Source organism: Nothoprocta perdicaria, unplaced genomic scaffold (genome assembly GCF_003342845.1).
Source record: "Nothoprocta perdicaria isolate Ctin4 unplaced genomic scaffold, notPer1 scaffold_41, whole genome shotgun sequence".
Classification (NCBI taxonomy): domain Eukaryota; kingdom Metazoa; phylum Chordata; class Aves; order Tinamiformes; family Tinamidae; genus Nothoprocta; species Nothoprocta perdicaria.
The window spans coordinates 3,781,192-3,802,269 of NW_020455655.1; the positions used below are offsets into that span (position 1 = coordinate 3,781,192).

Below are 21,078 nucleotides of genomic sequence, written 5' to 3' on the forward strand. Positions count from 1 at the left end.
AAGGAGAAGGAATAAGGCAAGAATATGGCTATGTGAAAACAGATTTGAGAAAAAAATTACTCCCCAAGATCCAGTTTCTATATGTATACAGAATAATCCTTTCAGATTAGGAAACAATTAGGAAACTTGTAAGCAAACTGTAGAATTTTGGTTTGCAAGTACAAAGCAAAGAAAATCATTCTGAACAGTTTAAAAACTATGAATTCAATAGCAGCTGATTTGAATTTATACTTCAATGACTGGCCAATAGTTTAGTATTATGATTTTCCAAGCTTCAAGAAAAGATCAGTTTGACCCAGTAAATACTTCAGGTTTGGATTAGAAAAACAAAGAAAATTTAAATGAATACGAGGGAAAAATCTTTTTCCAGAAATTCTATCAGACACTACATTAATTTTAAACAGACATACAGAGGAAGCCTTTCAGAACAGTGTACTCTGAGAACTTTGCACTACGCAAAACATACACCTATACACACACACACACACACACACACTTTTTACAGCATTCATTTTCTTTAAACTGATTAATTCTAACACATGATGCAGACAGAACCATCTACAATGACTGAAATGGGGAGAAGAAGTAGAACTGTTACTGCTCTGTTTCAGTAACCTAGGAAGCCTGGAGCCTCTCATCCTCTCTCCTCCAATCTCTGGATATCCTATTATTTTCAAATCTGTCTGTATGATGAGGAATCTTTTCCAGAGGAGATTAGGTTACTTCATGTTACCTGTAGGTCTCTCTACAGATTTGACTCAATTACATTGTAAGATATTTTTATCCTCAGTATTATTCTGCCTGGAATCTCTTATTGCTAGTAATTATTGGTTCACCTGCTCTGAGGGCTTTCTGAGGCCAATAGGCTGTTTTCTTTCCCCAGCCTGAGCTTCAAAACTCACAGCAAGCTCATTCCAGCTGTCACAGGATCTCCTTCCCCATCAGGAGGAAGGGCTTTTAGGCCAGCTATTCTACAAGGTTGGATACAGGTGTACACTGGAGAGTTTAGCAACTCTCCTTAGATGGGTCTCACTACTACAGATAGAGCATACACACAATTATTTATTGACTAATTCCAAAATAAGTCATTCCTCTAGTACAAAGGAACAATATTTGAGAGGTTGAGACTGCTTTGTCACACTAAGTGCTGACCACAGATCTGCATCTACCATAAAGACAACTAGTTGACATGATAGCAGTAGAGCACACTTGAAAGTGCTTATAGCTCATGAACAGAGACCCTGAATACCTGCAATTGATAGCCATTGTTTTCCTCTTTTTTGCCATTTCAGTAACTCAGCATTCAAATAACAGACAAGTTGGTATGCATAATTCTTAATTAGTCTTTGAGTTTTTTAAAGAAAATTCTCAATTGCCTAAATTTTAATAATGAATTTAGACTTAAGAAGGCAGTCTCAGAATATTCAAATTGTAAAAACAGTCCCAACAGAACTTCATTGATGAAGTCTTGATGTTCTATTCCAAAAATTTATGTGAAGTTTTTTCTGAAAAAGCAGATCAGTTATTGATTCAAAAAAGAGCTTGCACAACAGTAAGCAGAAGCAAAAGTAACAGCAAAAGTCAACAGAAATGTAACTGTTAACAGAACCCCCCAAAGAAATGTTAGTGAGCAGCGGCAAGGGTGGTTTTTTCCCCCTTCCCTATTCAGGTTTTGCAGGAAATGTTTGCTAGCTGAGCAAAGCGCACTTAGTGCGTATTCGCGCTGCGTAACGATGGCCTGTGGTTAGTTCAAGGGCAGTGTGAGTGTTATGCAAGGGAGCTCAGGAAGCGCCCAGAGCAGTGAGGTAACCCAGGCCCGCGCACCGGCCACTTCTGCTCTTTGAAGGCCACCTCGTGGCCGAATGGGTGAAGTAAGTTGGCTAGACATAGCAAGTGCGTTGCAGCTCAAAATCACCTTCGGAATAAAGGCTAAGTATTAAGCTGGAAATAAAAACCGAGCCATGAGTATGAAGGGAAATAGCAAGATACGTCTTAGTATCCCTGCATGGTGTCCCTGCTTGAGCAGGGAGGTTGGACGAGGTGATCTCTAGAGGTCCCTTCCAACCTCAAACATTCTGTGATTCTGTCTCGATACCAAAAAAAGTATAGAAGTTTTATTGACTAAAAGAGAAAATCTGCTTTGATTTTTATGCATTTTCACATGCTGAGCGAGGTGAGAGTTACTTAAGCAAATTCTTATCCAAAGGAGATTAACAAGATCAATCTTTCAGCAAGGTAAAACCACAGCCTATGTCAACTGCTTATTATAGTGGAAATTACTGCAGTATTACAAATACTTGATTAAAATCATCAGTGTGTGAGGTAGCAGAAAGGTAAAAAATGATTCTTTATGTGGATATTTCAGAGACTCATGGCACTTTGCACTGAGAAAATCCTAGGGAAGACTACAGGACTTAAATCCACAGATACCTACTGATACTGATATTTAAGAAATGAGTCAAAAATTGATGGACTGCAAAGCAACAAAGCTTTGTACCTGAACTAACAAAATTAAGAAGGCAAAAATGCACTTGGGAATAAAAACCAGAGTACATGTATGTGAGTATGGCTAAGGAAACCACAGGTGCACACTGACAAAAAGGAGTTAAAGGCCTGAATCTTTACTCATTAGCTATTAATTCAACACATGCAATCTGCACAGTTGAGCGCAGCCTCAGCTACACCAATGCACTGCATCCTTGGCCAGATGGCAGCTGCCCCCTGGCCACACACACACACCCCGTGTTAAACATACTCGGTATGTATGGAAATCTGAGGTCCTAACATCTGAGCAACTGCACAGAAAAAATACATTTTTTTTTAAATATATATGTGTGTGTATATATATACACATATATATCTCAGATGCTTATGACCATCTTTGCTTTCATGTAAAACATGTTGCCCTTCTGGAAAACATTAAGAAAAAGCCAAGAAAGCTCTGCTACAAAGAGGAAAACAATGGTTACGTTTGTAAGCAATATTACTAAATGATTGTAATGCATATTTAATGTCAGAGCCATGCTTTAAAATCACGGAATGGTTTGTATTAGACATGGACACTTATAAAGATCACAAACTTTAAGAAATGAAATAAATTAGAATTTTAGCCAGTTTCCCTTCAAGTTCATAGTAAGTTGGAGCCCTGAAACTAAGCAGGGTATTCTCCAGTAAATACACAAAAATGGATAATTTGCATTCACAGACTTCTACTGATTTCAAGCAATGAATTCTGTGATCCAGATTACTTTACCAACTAAATATTTCAATATGCACAACACTTAACATTTGGCTATCTTCAGAGCATGAAAACATTCAAGCCCACTCAGGAAGCCATTCTGCATTTATAGCTCTACTTAAGTGCATGTTTACACTAAAACAAATATTCACACCATGTAATTTTAAGCATCTAATTTAGACACCAAAAGTAATAATTTTTAGTATGTAAACTTACCTAGGCTCCAGACACCTTAGTGTTTTCTGTTGAAAAATGTGAAGAGACTTCATTTTATCTTGCATATGAATGCCTATATTTAAAAAGCATCTTAAATGAAAAGGATTTTTTCACTGCAGCTCATGCTTATTTATAGGAATGGTCCATAAAAGTTAGGACGTCACTACAATTGAATTATTTCAAAAGATCTCCAGAAATTAATGTGAAAACTCCAAGGAACACAATTTAATTATTAGTGTTTATTCTACTCTAAGAGGCAACTCATCAGTAATTCATAAATAGATATATTTCATTCATAAATTTTAAATAATCCTGCTGGTAGGATTAGGAAAATAGACTTATGTATTTGAAGGAATACAAAACACCCATAAACTACCTGCAGACACTGCAGTATCCCAAATTCAATGCAGAATACCTTTAATGTATTTTGATTACATTTCCCACAAAAAAAGGTGCCATCTTCAGATACTGACTTCATTTCTCAATGATCAAAGTGTCCCATGTTACAGATAACCACAGCTTGCAACTTGTATTTATGCATTGGAGCCATTTTATGTATATTAAAATATATTTATGTATTTACATGCATAAAGCTTGGAGATATTCTGGAAAGTTGTTTTGTAATTATGACTTTGTTTATTCTTGGAAATGGGGCTTTACTTTCTAAAATGCTTCCCAGAGAAGTGCTCAAGTATTACTGCATCAATCTTGTGCAACAACTGCAAATTTCTATTCAGTTCTTTTGAAAGATTAGCAGTACAGCGGTTACTTTCTGAAGTGGCAACGTAGCACTTCATTATTTTAGACTCCATGTGGGCTTCTGTAAAATCACCAGAGTTTATCTAATCCAACCTTGTGTGCTTTTTTGTATTAAGAAAAACAAGCTTTCTTTTTCATCATACAGAGCATTAATGGAACATTTGCTAAACATCGTGACATTGAGTAAAAGTCCCCATTTTGCCTAACAAATATTCAGTTTGTCCTCTCAGTGCTGTAGTTTAAACTTCAGCAAGCAGGTCTTTTTGGAGTCCTATACCCATTATGATGCCAAACTATGAAGTGGCTTTGCTTAACCAACTTTTGATCACATAATCAAATAGCAAAAAAAAAAAGAAAGAAAAAAAAGAAACCATTATGAAGTACCGATTACTGTTAACACAGGCAATAGGACCTTCCAGAGTTTCACTCTGAATATTCTCCAGGTTCTTCCTACCAATGAAGTAAAGCCATTCATTTATTCTTCATGTGCAAGCCTGAATTTTCACAAACTCAGACTTTACACTGACACATGTGCATTTAACTAATTGTCCTGCTATTTAGAGTTTGTAATACCATACTTTCACTATAGCACTGCCACAGCATCACTATCACCACAAAATTGATACTGTTTATATTCACAGAATGGAATGTACTGTATATTTACAGTTACTATTTAAAGGCAAATTTAAATATATGTACATGTTATTTGTGATTTCTATAAGTACTGACAAAAAGCAAAGCACAAAGAGGTTAGCTGGTGTGCATGAAGGTTCTGTGCCACACAGTGAAATACTTGGGTAGTTCTACCTTCCCCAATCTCCTTAGGACAGACCATTAGCCCTGCCATGAACAACAATGTACCAACTGATTTTTAAAAATAAATTTCTACTACTTTCTTTTAAATGGAGATTACACACCACAAAGAGCATGCTCATGGCTATTTGCACTAAGGTTCTAGACTCACTCGAAATCAATTTCCTTCGCCCTACAGAAGAACATTATTATCACAATAAACAGAAGAACACTAAGATTAAGTTATCACAATAAACAAAAGCAAACAACCAAAAACCTGCTCTTTGGCATCAAATATACAGTGACGCTTCCTATCCTTAAAACATCCATCTATCAAATATTCCCTTCAAACCTTTTCACAGTGCAATATTCTAATATTCAGAAATTGAGATGAGGAAAAAAAAATCACATTTCTAATCTTCTGCTTATGCTGGAGCTCCTAAACTTCTGCTGTGGTATGAGCCATGCTGCATTTTCAGTGGCATTATGATAGAACATTCTTTCTATTTCTTTTAATGTTTTGGCAAAAATACAAATGATCCTCTGGCTAAATGCTGTATACCGCAGACAGAAAACTGAGGCTCAAGTACAGTGCATGTTTAACCATTGAACACAGCCTGTGTTTATTTAAAGGGTATATTGGAATGCCAGTGATTCTTTACAGCTGTCCCATTGCTCTTTCTTCCCTTAACTTTTGTTTAATTTGTTCCATAATCCTAATTAAGCAATGCTCAAATTTGGAAAATACAGCAAACATACGGTGCTGTGCAGCAGATGGTGAGATAGTCTAAAAAATTCCATTAACAGCATCTTGGACATCCTATGATGTAAGACTTGCCTTACGAGCCCTTTCAGCAGCCAACTGGAATCATTTCTTGTACAGTGACAACAGAAATGGCAAACCACAGCTCGCAGGAACTGAACGTCGGGAAGGCAAGTGGGGCCACCCGCATTTAGAGGTGATGTAAATCGAGTGCCCTGACTTTAGCCACTGGTTCCAAATTAACAAAGCATCTGTCCTTAATTCACATACCCTAGAGCTTAAGAGTGAAGTGCAATATAAAATGTCAAAATTGAACTGCCCTGGTTAACATAAGATTGCTAAATTCTGTGTAGCTTAACACAATATGCAATAATTGCCTATTATGCAACCTAAAGCACATTTGGTTTCACACAAAAAAGTAGGTATCTAGTTTCACTAGAAAAAAATGTTCTTTCATATTAAAATGTCATCTATGCTATAAGATCACCCACCAGACTGTAATATATCACACAAAGATTTCTCTTCCTGGCTGCTTTGTTTTCTTTCGAAAAAAATCTTCTACCATACTCTGTATGTTTTATGTTACACATGCCATTGGCTGCTTATTTTCTTTACTACTATTTTGAAGGTTTTAGAGATGATTATACAATTTTCCTCAAGACTGACAACTAAGAAACATATACACAGCTCAAATAACTGTTCAAATCTAATAAGTAAATAACATGGTGTGGGGAGCGAAAAAGCAAGTTTGAGTAAGAACTCCTAGAAGGATGATCTAATTTACCTTTTGGAACAACAGCAAAGCTCGCATTTCTCTAATTCTTCTTCTTGCATTATTAAATTGAATGGTACTGTCCTTTCCCCACAGTTTCAGGTAGCTTATCAAATAGAAATGCCGAGATAGAAGAACAGACCGTTTTTATTGCCAGAACAAATAATTCTACAAAGTCTTTTTACAAGGCTTCCAATACAACATCCTTGTGAATCTCAGTCTCTTATTCTTGTGCTTCAAATACAAAGAAATACTACTCTTAATGAATATTGATTCTTTAGTTTATTTCAGAATTTAGTCCATGTGATTGATATAGTCTCTATTTCCCGTGCTCATTACCATGAAATCTGTTTTTAGAGGAAATGGTTTTAGAGCTTTATAGCTTCAGGCTTTATGTCACACTACACAAATACATTGACTGACTCTTCAAACTTATACTATAAGCTATACTATAAGCCTATACTATAGTATAAATCTAGAGTTTATACAGGCTTATTATAGCACAGAGATCTTCAAAATTTCATGAAGTTGTTGCAGGGAAGTACTGGGCTATTTACTTGCCTGTGACATCAATTCTATGCATTTATTTTAATATATAGAAAGAGGACCTTACAAGTAAGTGACCGTCATTTGGTATATGGAAATAGGTCTCCACTACAGAGCGGTTCTTTTTACCAGCCTCTGAAAACAACTATTTTAGACTCTTCTACTTGGTTTTAAATGTGAAGGAAAATCATTTGCTATAAGAAAAGCACTAGAAACAAACTTGCTTGAAGGTTTCAAGCTGACTTGCTTCAGAGATGCAACATCAACATGAAGTAAGAACTTGTCCTGTCTCAGCCATATTGCTTAAAAGAGCACAAACACAACAGAGTGATGATGTTAGGGCAGCGATGATCGAGTGAGATTTTTGACTAGGTCAATGCCAAATCTACCCTTCAATTACTCTTCAGTTTTGGTCTTAAAAGTAAAAATTTATGCCTGAAGTCTTTGATCCATTCTGTGAACTCTAAATTAAGATCAACATAAATGCTTCCTAGATCTGAGCATTAAGTTATGAACAGATATTTTTAATAAACAGATACATTATTTTTCTCTTTTCCTATTCCACAATATGCTGTCATGATAACCACATGGTCCTGGGTGTTTCCTTGCAAAGGACTCCTAAACCTTTCACTACTATAGAATTTAGTATTAACAGCCATGAAAAATATGTAAACTTGCCACAAGTTACATAAAACAGATCACAACAGCAGACAGAAATCAGACTGCTAGTGTCTTGACATTATTAAATGCAAAATGGTATATTACGTACTTCCATCCAGAAATAAGGCTAAAGAATGTGCAGCTTTTGATATTTTTAGGTTCTTTACTTAGGGAAAAAACAAATGCCTATAAAATTCTAATATGAAACTAAGGAAATGAAGACTGGTTCAGTAAACATGTTCCTTCCAGCGTTATTTGCATTAGTTTACAAATTGTATAAATTCTGCAGGCAAAACTATCCTTTTCATTGATTAGGCCAAAGAAGGACATTTGGTCCTTGAAAATTCCTGTTTTCACTGTTATTAAAAACTTGTAAACACACCATTACAAAAGAGCTTTGTTACTGTGTAGCACAGTCTCTCTGCCTAATAAGTCCTAAATAAAGCCTAATACAGCTTGGGGACTAATAGAAATAATTTGTTTCCCATGAAACTTATGTTTGTGAAATCATGCATGAGGTTAGAAATAAAAGCCATGTAAACAAAGCCTTACCAAGTCCTTTTTCATTTACCAAGAAAGGGCATAATACTTTCCTGAAATTCATCCTGGATAACACCAAATAACTTTGACTAAAATACAAGACGACAAATAATAACATTTCATTCAAGCTATGAATATGATATTGTATGATATACATCTGCAGTAAAGAAGTTTCATTTTTTGTTGTTTTTCAACTTAACCGACAGATGAGTCAAATCAGGTTTTTATAATAAGTATGATTGTACAAATGATGGTAATAAATTGCCAGTATTTTTTTCAAATGAAGTTTTAAAATCTCACCTGTACCATTTTGCTTTGCTGCTCCATCTTTGATTAAGTGGAACAATCTGCCTCTGTTCATCAAAATAAACAAATGAATAAAAATAAACACACATTAAAAGTCTTGCAATAATTTCAGTAATTTAGAGGGCTCTAGCACATGATGCATATGCCCTAGCTCCAAAAGGACTGTTTCCAGCTAGACCCAGGATTCACTCCATTTGTTTGAATGGATGAAAATTGGAAATGCTCCTCCTCGGCGGGAACAAGGGTGCCAGACTTCTTTGGAGGAAGTAAGTGGCTTAATGTCTTGAAAATACATAACCACCAGTACCCTATAAACAATAAGAGAGTGTGACAAAGCTTCAAGGAAAGAGCATAAGGCTCCTAAAGATACTGCCCAAGCTTTGCAATAAGAAAAGCAACAAAATCTTAATAACCTCATATTTCCAGTCACTCAGTAGACGCCTCGTATAAGAAAACAGTCCCACTTTTGCATTCTTTATCAGGTATCTTGACTTTCCTAACCCCTACCAGTTTCTGTAGGGCTAGCCAGGACATCTGTATCAGGAGATGTTTCTGATACTCTAGGTCTCTGCATATCAGTTCCCTTACTCCATTCATCCCTAGATGGTGRGCAGGAACTTCCTGCCCACCTCCTTGGCAACTTTCAGAAAAATAATCTTCATCTGTCAGCCACTAATAAGAAGCAGTAATTAAAAAGTATTAGACCTTAGAAAAGAGGCAAGTGGATCTTGACAGAATCAGTCAAAATAGAAAACTGACAGAACTATTTTTCTATTCATAAGTTATGCTTAGCTATCCAAAAAATAACCAGTTTTATAGTCATCCTGATTCAGTTGCTCTTTCATTAGTTGCACATTTTTCTGTTCAAAGTGTATTTCATGTAAGTTAAAGAAATGTTCAGTATTCTGTAAGTACAAACAGGAAAATCAACAAGCAGACCAGAAAAGAACTCAAAGGAAGCTACCAGCCAATAAAAATATTTAAGTCTAGCTTTTGTATTTCCCACTTAAAGTGGAGAGATGAGAGGATCCTAGAAAAATACTCTTCAGAATCAAAGTACTGGTGCAAGAGCTATAAATTTGATTATGAACATTTTAAAGCTGGAAGCGAATAGAAGCTATATCATTTCCTCCCTTAGCTTTAGAGAATGAACAAAAGAGATATTCTTGAGAGCTACAATACAAACATCCCACATAAAACTGCATCACAGAACTTCCTAAAAAGATCTGATTCAGTATTATGTAGATTGTCAGCAAAAAGTTGCTGACAGATGAAATCACGCAAAGCGGTATAGAAGACGTAGATAAAGAAAAYGAGAGCAGGAATGAAACAATAGGCTTTTTTTTTTCCTTCATTTTTGCCATACATATTTCACTGTTGCAAATTTTTGCAGGGCTYTTCTACATCCACATTCATTATAATGCGGGGAACTATTCACTGGAAAAATATTACTTGAACTTGAAGACTGAAGTGGGAGACCACTGATATTTTTACCTACAGGTAAAATAACAACACAGTTTTCAGGGAGTGCTTTAATGGAAAGCAGAATGCCTTTGCACACATCTACAGTCCTGATCCTTAAGGAGTCRGGATACTTCTACAAGAGGAATCAACAGTACTGAGCTACTGAAGTCAGTTCCAGAAAACAAACAAACAAAAAAACTCAAGCCAGGTTTCCTTTGTTTTTAGTTAAATTCTAATTTACTTGTTTTATGGACTGAAAAACAATTTAGAAATTTATATAACTGTGAAATATGCTCTGCACTATCAACGTGCTTGGTCATTTGGCATAGACATTTGCAATACTCCTCTTTAATATGGATCCAAGTACAAGTTGTTCTGGAAAGCATTCAATAGAGCATTTTCATCTAGAGCCAGAATGCACCAGTTTTCTGTTTCTATTGTCTTCTGTACTTTATCTCATTAACTAAGGAAATGTATATTAGCYGCAGCATTTTAAACTTAATTTTATTTAGTTTTACAGGTGCGCTAATGCATTTGGATAATCTTTAAAGAAAAGAGTTGTAGGAAATGTAATTATCTGCAGTATTATTTCTCAAGACAATTTGTAGAACAAAGCTTAGGTCAAGAGAAAAGCTGATCAAGATGGAAGTTTTAATCTTTACTAGCAATCTAAATGGAATCCTAGATCCACAGTCTTCAGAGTTTCATATCCCAAACTGATGTTACATAGAGAACTAGTTCACACTCACCTCTAAGTGGCATTTCCTAGACAGGTTTATTGTCCGTATGCTCAATATGAAACCATTGCTCAGGGAGTATTAATCCCAAAAAGAGATGAAATGGCTACCAAGCTGTTCTCCAAACAAAAATAAAGCATAATCCTGTTTCAATTGTCAAGTATAAAGCTATACAGAATTACAGACTGCCTTCCTCAGAAGGGATAAAAAAACACAAGAATACCTGACAGGCAACATTCAGAAGGGAAGAACCATTCAAACTGTTGCTAACCAGTAGCTAGGGTTCATCTGTGACATCTTTTGAAGCAAGTCTAGATAATTAAGTTGTAATTCATATTTGGTACTGAAAAAAGGAGCAACAAGGCAGCAACTGTTACGGGAATATGATTTGTAAATAGTAACACATCACTGTGATGTGCACAGCCTTGCTTTTGATTCCTGAAGGAAAAGCTTCCAAATTTTTTTTTTTTTTTTTTTGGTCTTTTTAAAAGGTACTGAATTTAACAAGCCAAACTGACCTTTCTCTAAATGAACACAATACTAAAGTTTCTTACTATAACTTCTCATCTACAAAGAGTTTTCTTTTCAAGGCTTTTTAAATCTAGTAGAATTCAAAAAAATAAAACCTTTTACACACAAAAGGTGACGATGTGACTACACGAGGCAGACCTATGCCCAGGCTATATTTATACCTAAAATATACATACTTGTATATAAATACRTATCTAAAACAAACATAAAACCAAYACCAATTCAGCAGAACAAGTTATTTGAAACATTTTTGTTGTATTACTCTAATTTTTACTTTAAAACTTCCATGTAACATCTGGAGAGAGAACAGACATGTTTCTATCCATCACCATTAAACCAAGAAAGTACGGAGAAACAGAATGTTCTCTATTCCATTGTTTCTACTTATTAAAAAGACACAAGCCTGCCTGTCTGTATAATACATAACTGCCCATATTAGTCTCAAACTCTGTATCTTATTAAGAAAACAGAATATTATTTTTCATGTGTTTTCCAAAGTTAAATACAAATTGATAAAGTCTGGCAATCCTGCTCATGCCTGTCATGTCCCTGCTMTGTCAGCATTTGGGAAAGTCTGTGTTGCTCCTGCCAGTTAGCTTCTACTGGTCAYAGCACAGGTAGCAAGTGGTCATACACACCAGTTAATATGCAGCTTTATTTTTGATACATGCAGTTTCAGAGCAGCTGCAGCTTAGACCTCCAATATGATGGGAATTGTTCTCCATCTATTTCTTGTTGCACTGTAAGTTGCTTTTGGCATCCAACTACCTGTCTTGATCAACTGAGGAAAGAAACACAAATTTCTCAGAGCACTCTAGATGAAGTCTAGCATTGTATGGGCTGATCTGTCACAAGTAGGACAATGTCATTGGGTGGAGATGTCAGAAAAATAGAGATCATATTGGTCTGGTTGGGAGTGAAAGCTATTAAAAGATGTAAGAGGCACCACTTATTCCTAGTTTGCCCTAGGGAGAGCTACTTGTTCCACGAGCTCTGGATAGTTTGAGTTCCTGCATTTTTCAGAAAGTTATACTACACACTCATAGGTGGGGATTTTTTTTTTCTCCCCTTAAACTTAAAAACCAAGCCTTATACTTATTCATTAAAGCTCTTCTCCTGAAACAGGTTTACTTTTGCTTATTTCAAGTGTCACCTGTCTAAACGTTCTTTTTAGGAAGAGATGTACATGATTGCATTGAAGTTCATTCCGAAAAGAACAGAAACTTAATGGGCTCTTGAATAGACACAGACCAACATAATTCATCCATTTCCCTCAGTAAGTCAACTGCACATAACACCATGCCAAGTACAGATACCRTAAATAGCTACTAATGAAATGACCTATCTTTAGAAGTGGTCAAGTTAAATCAGTGGAATTATCTGCACAGGCTGATTCATCTATCCMCTGTACTGTGTTCTGTTAGCACTCCCCTCATTACAGCAGCTTGAGTTTCACTCTTYCGAACTGATTAAAAGCTTCCCTACATTTTCTGCCATTAAAATTTTTGTTTAAGCAAGTCAGTCTTAAGGAAGTATTATTTAAAACCATTTTCCTCTGCATGATTAAAACACACACACATATATAAGTAAATACATGCACACAGAGCACATATTCATGTCCACAGAGGAACTTTAACCAAGCCTTTAAGCATATGCCTGCACACTGAGGCCTATGATGTTGACTTAATGTTGTTTGCAGTAAGACTAATAATTTTACTTTGACCAGTTTGACAAATTTCTTGCTAAAAATTGGCACCATTTAATTTATTGTTCATAGTTACAATTCTGGGAGGTAACTATATCCCAGAAGATCCCACATTGCCATCCTGCTCCATTTCTAAATGGAATTTCTAAATGGAATCACAGTTCAATATAAGYACTTCGCCCTGTCTTCACTGCTTGCAGAATGTCACAATAAATTAAACCAAGGAGTTGTCTGCAATATAAACACTTGATGATTTCCAATAATTTTATAGTGTTTAACTAGCTCCATATATCTTATAAACTAGCTCCATATATTCAAATAAAAGAGCAAACCCATTCTGAAATCATTCATCTGTTTATAAGAGCGATCTTTCTGCATGAAAGACRACACTATTTATTCCAGCAGAGATTCCATTGGAGAGTTGCACTAAGCAAAGTTAGCATCATGGATGCTTAGAAAATGATGTTTTACTATCTAAACAAGTAGAAAATTAATAGGATTCAGAATAACATCCTATTCTTTTTCTATTCAAGAAATAAAAGGCACTTAATACTGGTCTAGTTTCACTCACATTACAGTTCCTCCTACGGCTTTCAACAAATCTACCAATACAGCAAGATCATCATCCAGATTTACAAAAGGAAGCATCACTTTGATAAGACAGTTCACCTCAGAGCCCAGGCCACATTCTCTATGTTTTATTATTAATTTCCCAAAGATATATGGGACCCATCAATCTCCTACAAACCATTCAGGTAGGTCCTCCCAATCAGGAAAAAAGTACTAGTGATACACTATCCATGGCAAAGCTGTTCCTTACATTCCTCCTATAGTATGTCTAGACAGTCTAAAGCTGTCAGGGAGTTAGAATCCATGAGTTAAAACATATGAGTTAATGTAAAAAATAAAAATAAATGTTGATAACATATGAGCTAAGACTTCAGATCAAAGAACTCAAAAGTATCAGCAAAGTTGTCTGTACATTATCCAGATCCCTGCATGCAAATCTCAGCTGGGCATCTGTACCCTGTGCACCATGCGGCTACATAAAATGATTCCATCTTTTCCTAAAACACTATATTCCTATGAACGTGTAGAAAAATATGGCAGTAATTCTTCCCAATATATGCAAAACTTGTGCCAAACCAAATAACTTATTGCATAAGTGCCAATCAAACAATCAAAACAAGACTGGTGCTACCAGGCATCCAGGTCATAGTAATACAAGAAAAACAAAGCAATAAATTCTTGCTCTAACACGAACACAAAATGGGGAGTGGGAAGGTATAAGGCACAAGAGRGCTTGCAAACGAAATGCAAATAAAATCACTTGTATACTATAATAAGTGAAAGATAAGTGCAGGAGCATTCTCAAAGCTGCCAAAAATAATTATCTTAGAGACCAAAATAAAAAAGGTGACAAATASTTTAAATTGTGCGGTGGTTCAAAAAAACACTAATATTAAGAAAAAAAAGTCTTATCAGTTTAAAAGACAGCAATTATATTTACAAGTTAACCTTCAGACCTCTTTACTCCCTTTTTTATTTTAGAGTTCTATAACAAACAATAAAATACCACAACAAAAACGTTACAGGGATTTAAATCACTAAAACAATTACAAAACAAAACACTTTTGTAAACACTAGTTTAATTTATAACTTAATACGAAAAACATCCAGGGGAAACTGATACAAATTTGGCCCTTTGTTCAATATACAACCCCACTATACAGACTGTGGGCTTGATTTTCTAAACACAGTCCTAAGACAGACACACTGTTACATAACAGATTCCAGCATGTCTCCTATGAACTAATGCCCAGATAACTGCTCCTGCTCCCAGGAACCTCTTTCTCCTGAAGAAAAGTATCTTCTCCTGGAAGTTTTGCTGGGTCATCCTTAAGTTAAACTTTTTCTAAACCACTCTGATATAAAAAASGCAAGATGTCTCAGAAACAGGAAGAGGTAAAGCTAAAAATCTTAATTTGAAATTTAACGTGCAAATTAAGGCATTCAGTTTCCAGGCATTAAGCATCCAGGCACGGCCACCTCTTTGACATTATGTACAATACCTGTTATGCTTTGAGATGCTGGAGAACCAGGAACAAASTATCAGCCACGTTGCTTTGATTCTACCTTGCTGCATTGAAAACACTCTCACCTGTAAGGTTGTAAAAATGCCCTGTATAAAGAGATTAAAATATCCTTTAAGTGCAGAGATGGGCACAGAAGGAAGTCAAAACATTGGGATCATTTCATTTTACGCATTGAATGAGAAGGAAGAGAGCTGCAAAGGAGTTATTCAGTCTTACACTCTTGGGCATATGCTTCTACCACAGATGCATACGCGCAGGCCATCAAAGATAGAACTGCTTTTGAAGATCAAGAACTGCCCTCAACATTTACTAAATAAGGACAGTAGATCTACGCTCTGCATTATTAAGTTTTCAAATGACTTAATAACACAATCTGTTGCTAATGAAAAAGTGAATGTGTTGCCAATTTTGTCAAATCTATTAAGAGATGTTTGAAGAACACGCAGAGAGAARAAGAAGTAAAAGAATGGGGATTGTCTACAATATCCTTCCCAGTAAGGATCCTATTTATTCAAATTTCACTTGTATGATGCAAAGGATATAATTGTAATTATGACAGCATACAAAATCCAAGTAACTGAACTGCTTTTCATTACTGCTCTGTGTGTGACTAACATGTGTCACTAATAACAGCAGCATGATTTTAATATGGTGTGCTATGCAAAGGCATTTGAAAAGATCTGAATGAGAACTCTTGGTATCTRTTTATCTGCAAAATTTTTATTTTAAAGAGCTGAAGATAAGAAAAAACAGTTCTGACCTTAGCACTCCTAAACRCGTTGATGAATGCTTTGTCTAGTGCATGTGGTGTGCAAGTGGTGAAAGATGAAGGGCAAGACATCAGAAGAATAGGGAAAAAAATCCTGAGCATCAAGAAGTCCATGTGCTCTRGCGATACAACAGATACTATCAAGCAACTAAGAGGCCAAATTKCAGTCTGCTTCAGCAACTGGGTCATCTAAAAAGCAGTTTCAAATTCTACTACTAATGAGTATTTAAGACATCTGAATTCTCTACAGATATTCTGTTTTAAGTGAAACAAGTAAGACAAAAACAACAGTTCCAGTATTAAGCACAGCTCTCAAACATAACATGGAAAATTATTATTAAAATAGGCTTTAGTGTGTTATTTTCATATCTAAGTTATCTGACTAAGAACAAAAATAAATACTTGGCTGATTCTTCTACGTAATACTACATAATAGGGATGTAATCCTCTGCATTTTCTTCTCCTTTACCATGTGTTGTTCTCCTCTACCATACACACACAAAAAAMCACACCTGATACCAGTGTTTTAATTTAACAGATTTCTTTCAGCAAGCAGGAGTACTTGTTATTAGACTTTCAAGTCACAATAAATGAATAATAAATCAAGAGCAACTGATTTGACCTCCTTTGAGAAACTTTCTGACTAGCTTCTCAAAGGCCCTCATTTAAGAGCAGACTATCATACATCAGCGTAAATACCTTGACTGCATGGATTTTCTTTACATTGCCAAGCACTGCACTATGAAAACTATTAAAAGATCAGGTGCCAATTGTTTGCTACATAGATTCACTTCATAAAACATAGCATCTTTCACTGTCAGATTAAGAGATGATCTCTCTTGTTTTCTGCAAGTGGAACAAATTGTATTCTGTAGAAGTCAGTCACTCCTTAGAGAAAGTTACCTGATGGACACTAACAGAATATATAAATATTTACAAAGCAATTTGACTCTCAAATACTCATCTGTCTTGAGTTAAGCACCAAGCCTACTCATATTTTGCATTACCCTGAACTAACATTTGGCTGGAAAAAGTATTTCTAGAAATAGAAATAATGTGTGAAAGATTCAGTTTCTTTATCAGAGAGATCATTTTTGGTCTCTTCAGAAGGGATACTGAAAATGAGCAAGCCCACATCAGTTTACAAATAAGATTTAGGAGATGAATAATATTGTATGCTTTGGCAGATTAGCTTAATTCAGGATGCAAGAATGAATAAAAGTTGGAGCAAATGGTCTATAAAAATGCTGAGATTGCATAAGAGATACAGCAAAGATGAGAAAAATAAACACAGTTTGTGACCTGAAAATGCTACAATTTTAAAAACTCAGCAGCAAACTAATTGCTGCTCTCATCAGCTGAATTTGTATTTAGAAAAATAATAAAAAACCTCTTCCTAATTTCTGATGTTGCAAGCTTACCCTCCTTCATAAAGCATATTGAAATGTTTAGAAAGCAAATCTGATRTGGAAATGGAGCTTTTAGAAGTATCACTACGCATTCATATTCCCAGTTTTAGTCTTTGACTAAAAGAAAGAAAAGAAAAAGAATTACGACTAATATTGTTGTTCATACTGCTCAATGAATGCTTAAAGAAAAAAATGAGTTACAAAATATAGATGAACAATAATCTAAAAATACTCCTTAAAATTTCTGAATATAAAGATGAGCTTGAAATGACCAGAATTTTTCAATTACTTGCCAGACTCATTAGTATTAGCAGCAGTATGAATCAATAGCCAAACTGGGTCTTCAGGTATAATTACATGAAGATATGATCAAGATATAATTCTAATCTTGTCAAAGAGAAAAATAAAAATAAATAAGTATCACTTAGTGTTTCCAGTATATAACTCAAATTTCAGTATGAAAATGAAAAGTTACTAGACTTTGGTGAAGTATTATTATAGTTACAGGTTGCAGTAACCAACCGTGATGCCATTTTCTTATACCCAAGACGACTTGAACACTTGAGACTCTTTGTTGTTCAATTGGTTATCCCTTCCTCTGGCAAAACTGCAATATTAAACATAAAAGAACATTCATTACATGTTCATGCAAAACACCTGAGGAATACACAGTTTTCACTAAAGAAAGAGTCTTGCTTCATTAAATCCTAATGTTCATGAGGTCGAACAACATCATTAGATTTACACTGAAATAAACTTAAGTGTTCTATATAGTTATTAGCATTTCCCAGTTTGCTAAAAAGCACAGCTGATTTGACAAACACCACCACCTTCTTAAAAAATATTATCAGCTCTTCCTCAAAGTATACGTCTCTCATCTGTCTCATAGATACTACTGCAAATGCTACCAATTTAATGAATTTCACAGTCCTTTACCTAGTTTTCAACTTCAAAATGTTAATTAGCTAGTTGTCTACATGTTTTTCATCCTGAAACATAACCCCAATTTACAAAATATTTAAATGCACCTTGCATAAGCTTCCAGTGGGAAATACTTGAYTTTCCCAAACTACAGTTTACAATTATTACTTGATATTTCTCAGAAGTATCCACTGATCAAGCAGTCCAGTTCCAGGTTAAAGGGATAGTTTCTGTAACATTGAGGCTAGAAGTCTATTTTCCAGATTAAATACTGCTCCATATAAGTTGGAAAAATCTTGCCCAGCATTCTTGGTTTGGAGTTCTTTGGCTGGAACAGGCTCTTTCCACTTCTAAGACACAGATGGGCAATACTTATTCTATTAAAAAAATCATTCACAGCCCTACATTCAATAACTACTACGTTTTATGACTTTCTTTGAAGCTGGGACATGTAAAATAACTTATTTTTAAGAAAGCATTTGTTAAACCATGTTTTTTCCCCCCTCCAAAAATGATCTATCACTTTATATTACTGTTACACATTAAGTAAAGGCAAAGCAACACAAGTTTTTCAAATCAGACATCTTAAAATACAATACTACAAACAAAACTCTTTCCTTAAATTTATTGCTTTTTCATATAAATATTTCACAAACATCAGTGACTCAGAGACCCCACACACTGTTTTGTACGTAACACGTTAGAAAAAACTTTAACATTCAAATATTTGAATTCTACAGCTATGAAAATGATACTAGTGACTTTAAGCAAAGCTTTCAACTGGAAAATTGATAATAGTCAAGAAATCACTGATGCTTTTGCATTATTTCTTTCCAAAACTAGCATTATGAATATTAGTTCAGAAGACTGCTTTCTGTAAAGTAATGCTAGTTATTTATAGTTCTTTAACAACATTTACATTGCATCTCTATAGAAACAAAAGACATAACCAACATCAACTTCAATTTGCATATATTTTCCTATGTTTTGCATGAAATACAATGCTGCTGCTTGCATTCACACATGRATCCTTAACACATACATTAAAAGGTCCTGTCTAGTAAAAGGGAAGTCTATGGTACAGATGTACTATTCTATTCAAGTTTTGCACTGAAATATTCATGTTAGTCATTAAACTTCATGATGGGGAGGTTTGTATGATCAGATAAATAAATGTAATACTTGGGTACCTATTAAATGCAGTTGCAAGAGTGAGGGAGCACTCATTTTACTTTCATGTTGGAATAGAGAAGTCACTCACCCAACTGCCTTAAGGTGATTATTATGTAATTGGAACTGGCAGAACTCAAACTATGCTTAAGTAGCTATGGTAATTTAATTTCTGTAATATATAATAGAATATTCACCTTCTGTCCCTATTCAGGCCCTTGGATTATGTCCAAAGGATTTTTAATACATGGGTGGGGAAGAGAAGTTTGAAAAAAATCAGACATCCATCTTAATATCTACAACAGGAGGAATTCTATTATGCAAAACAATTATGTTCTGACTTCATAAGACTGTTTTATAGTATATTTGAATCACAGATTGGAATATCAGAATCTAAAGCTGTACTTTTCAARTGATCTCATTTTGGAACAAATGAAAAAATGCAAGAATATCTTGAGTTTTGAGTTTTTGATGTATTAAACTAGAAATCATTTTAGCACTTGGATACTAATGAATCCATACATTTCAAACAGTAACTACTTCAAAAATATATTAATGAACCATTTCATATAGCTCAACAGTTGAGTGGTCAGATTGACAGATGCTGAAAYGATCAATATTCACGTTTTGGAGTCATTAAAGCAAGTAAGCTCTGTGATAGAATAGCAGTAATGCCCGTTGTCAAACACTAAGGAAATAATCAGCCTACACCGAGTTCAATACTGAAACCAAGTGACAGGTCCAARTCATTGTTATTTGGCATTTGACTTTAAAGAAGCAATGAAAATGCAAACATCTCAAGGAAAGCAATAGCATACATCCTTCTGGTGCACATGCTAAAAGCACCAAATACTTCAAGAGGCAGCACTTTGAGTGGTACCAACCACCACTTCCCACACATGTTCAGTTCACTGAACTTTGCATTACAGTTAAACTGGACAAATCACATATTCAAGCTGTGTGAACATTCATGATGTTCATGAATGCAAACAAACTAAAACAAACTAAAAACTGCAAACAAACTAACTGCAACAACAAACTAAAAACACTACACAAACATTAGTGCAGTCTGAAAGGACTGCTGGGTCCTTTCAGCGTCAGGCCCATCAGAAGCCTAAGGCCCACTGAGGCATCCACTGAAGCCTCTTGCTCTGATCTTCTCTTTTGTTGCTGTTCAGTACAGCACTTGGATGATGTTTGCACTTAACTGCAAGCGACTAGAAGTCAGTATTTTAGATGTTTCACTCTCCTAGRTCTTCTGCATTGCAGTATTTCCTGAGCTACAGAACTTCTCTGACATTTAAGTCAGTCCCACTTCCCCTACTAGTCACAGCAGTCTGCCACTGATAAGCTCAGTATCAACAACAAGCGTAGGAAAAGGTGACTTACACCACAGCAGTAGAAGTTATATTGATTTATAGTCATTAGTAAGTGAAAATAATGCAGCTTTAAAGCAAAAATGCAGAAACAAAAAGTACACATTTATACAAGCCTAGATTAATTGATTTTTAAGGGATGATGACAAGGGAAAAATGTTGATATTTAGGCATGTCTGTATTCCAAAATCTTTGTTTTAGGAAAAAAAGAATGCTGAAGGCATAGAACTCCTCCCAAAAACTGAAGAAGTTCTTATACCACTCAAAGATAATTGCTCCTACCAGCAGTTGTAGTACAGTCTCTCCAA

The 21,078-nt window shown here is 35.2% G+C and overlaps 1 long non-coding RNA gene across 2 annotated transcripts in view; it reads right to left on the reverse strand.

Annotated features, from left to right (window-relative positions):
- The window catches only part of LOC112952828, a 54,087-nt gene extending 33,009 nt beyond the window's left edge, over positions 1-21,078 (reverse strand). For both annotated transcript variants that reach the window (XR_003250474.1, XR_003250473.1), the window contains exons 1-3: positions 21,053-21,078; positions 17,826-17,910; positions 15,102-15,211 (exon numbers count right to left, since the gene is read on the reverse strand). This is a non-coding gene — a long non-coding RNA (uncharacterized LOC112952828). The remainder of the gene's footprint in view (positions 1-15,101; positions 15,212-17,825; positions 17,911-21,052) is intronic.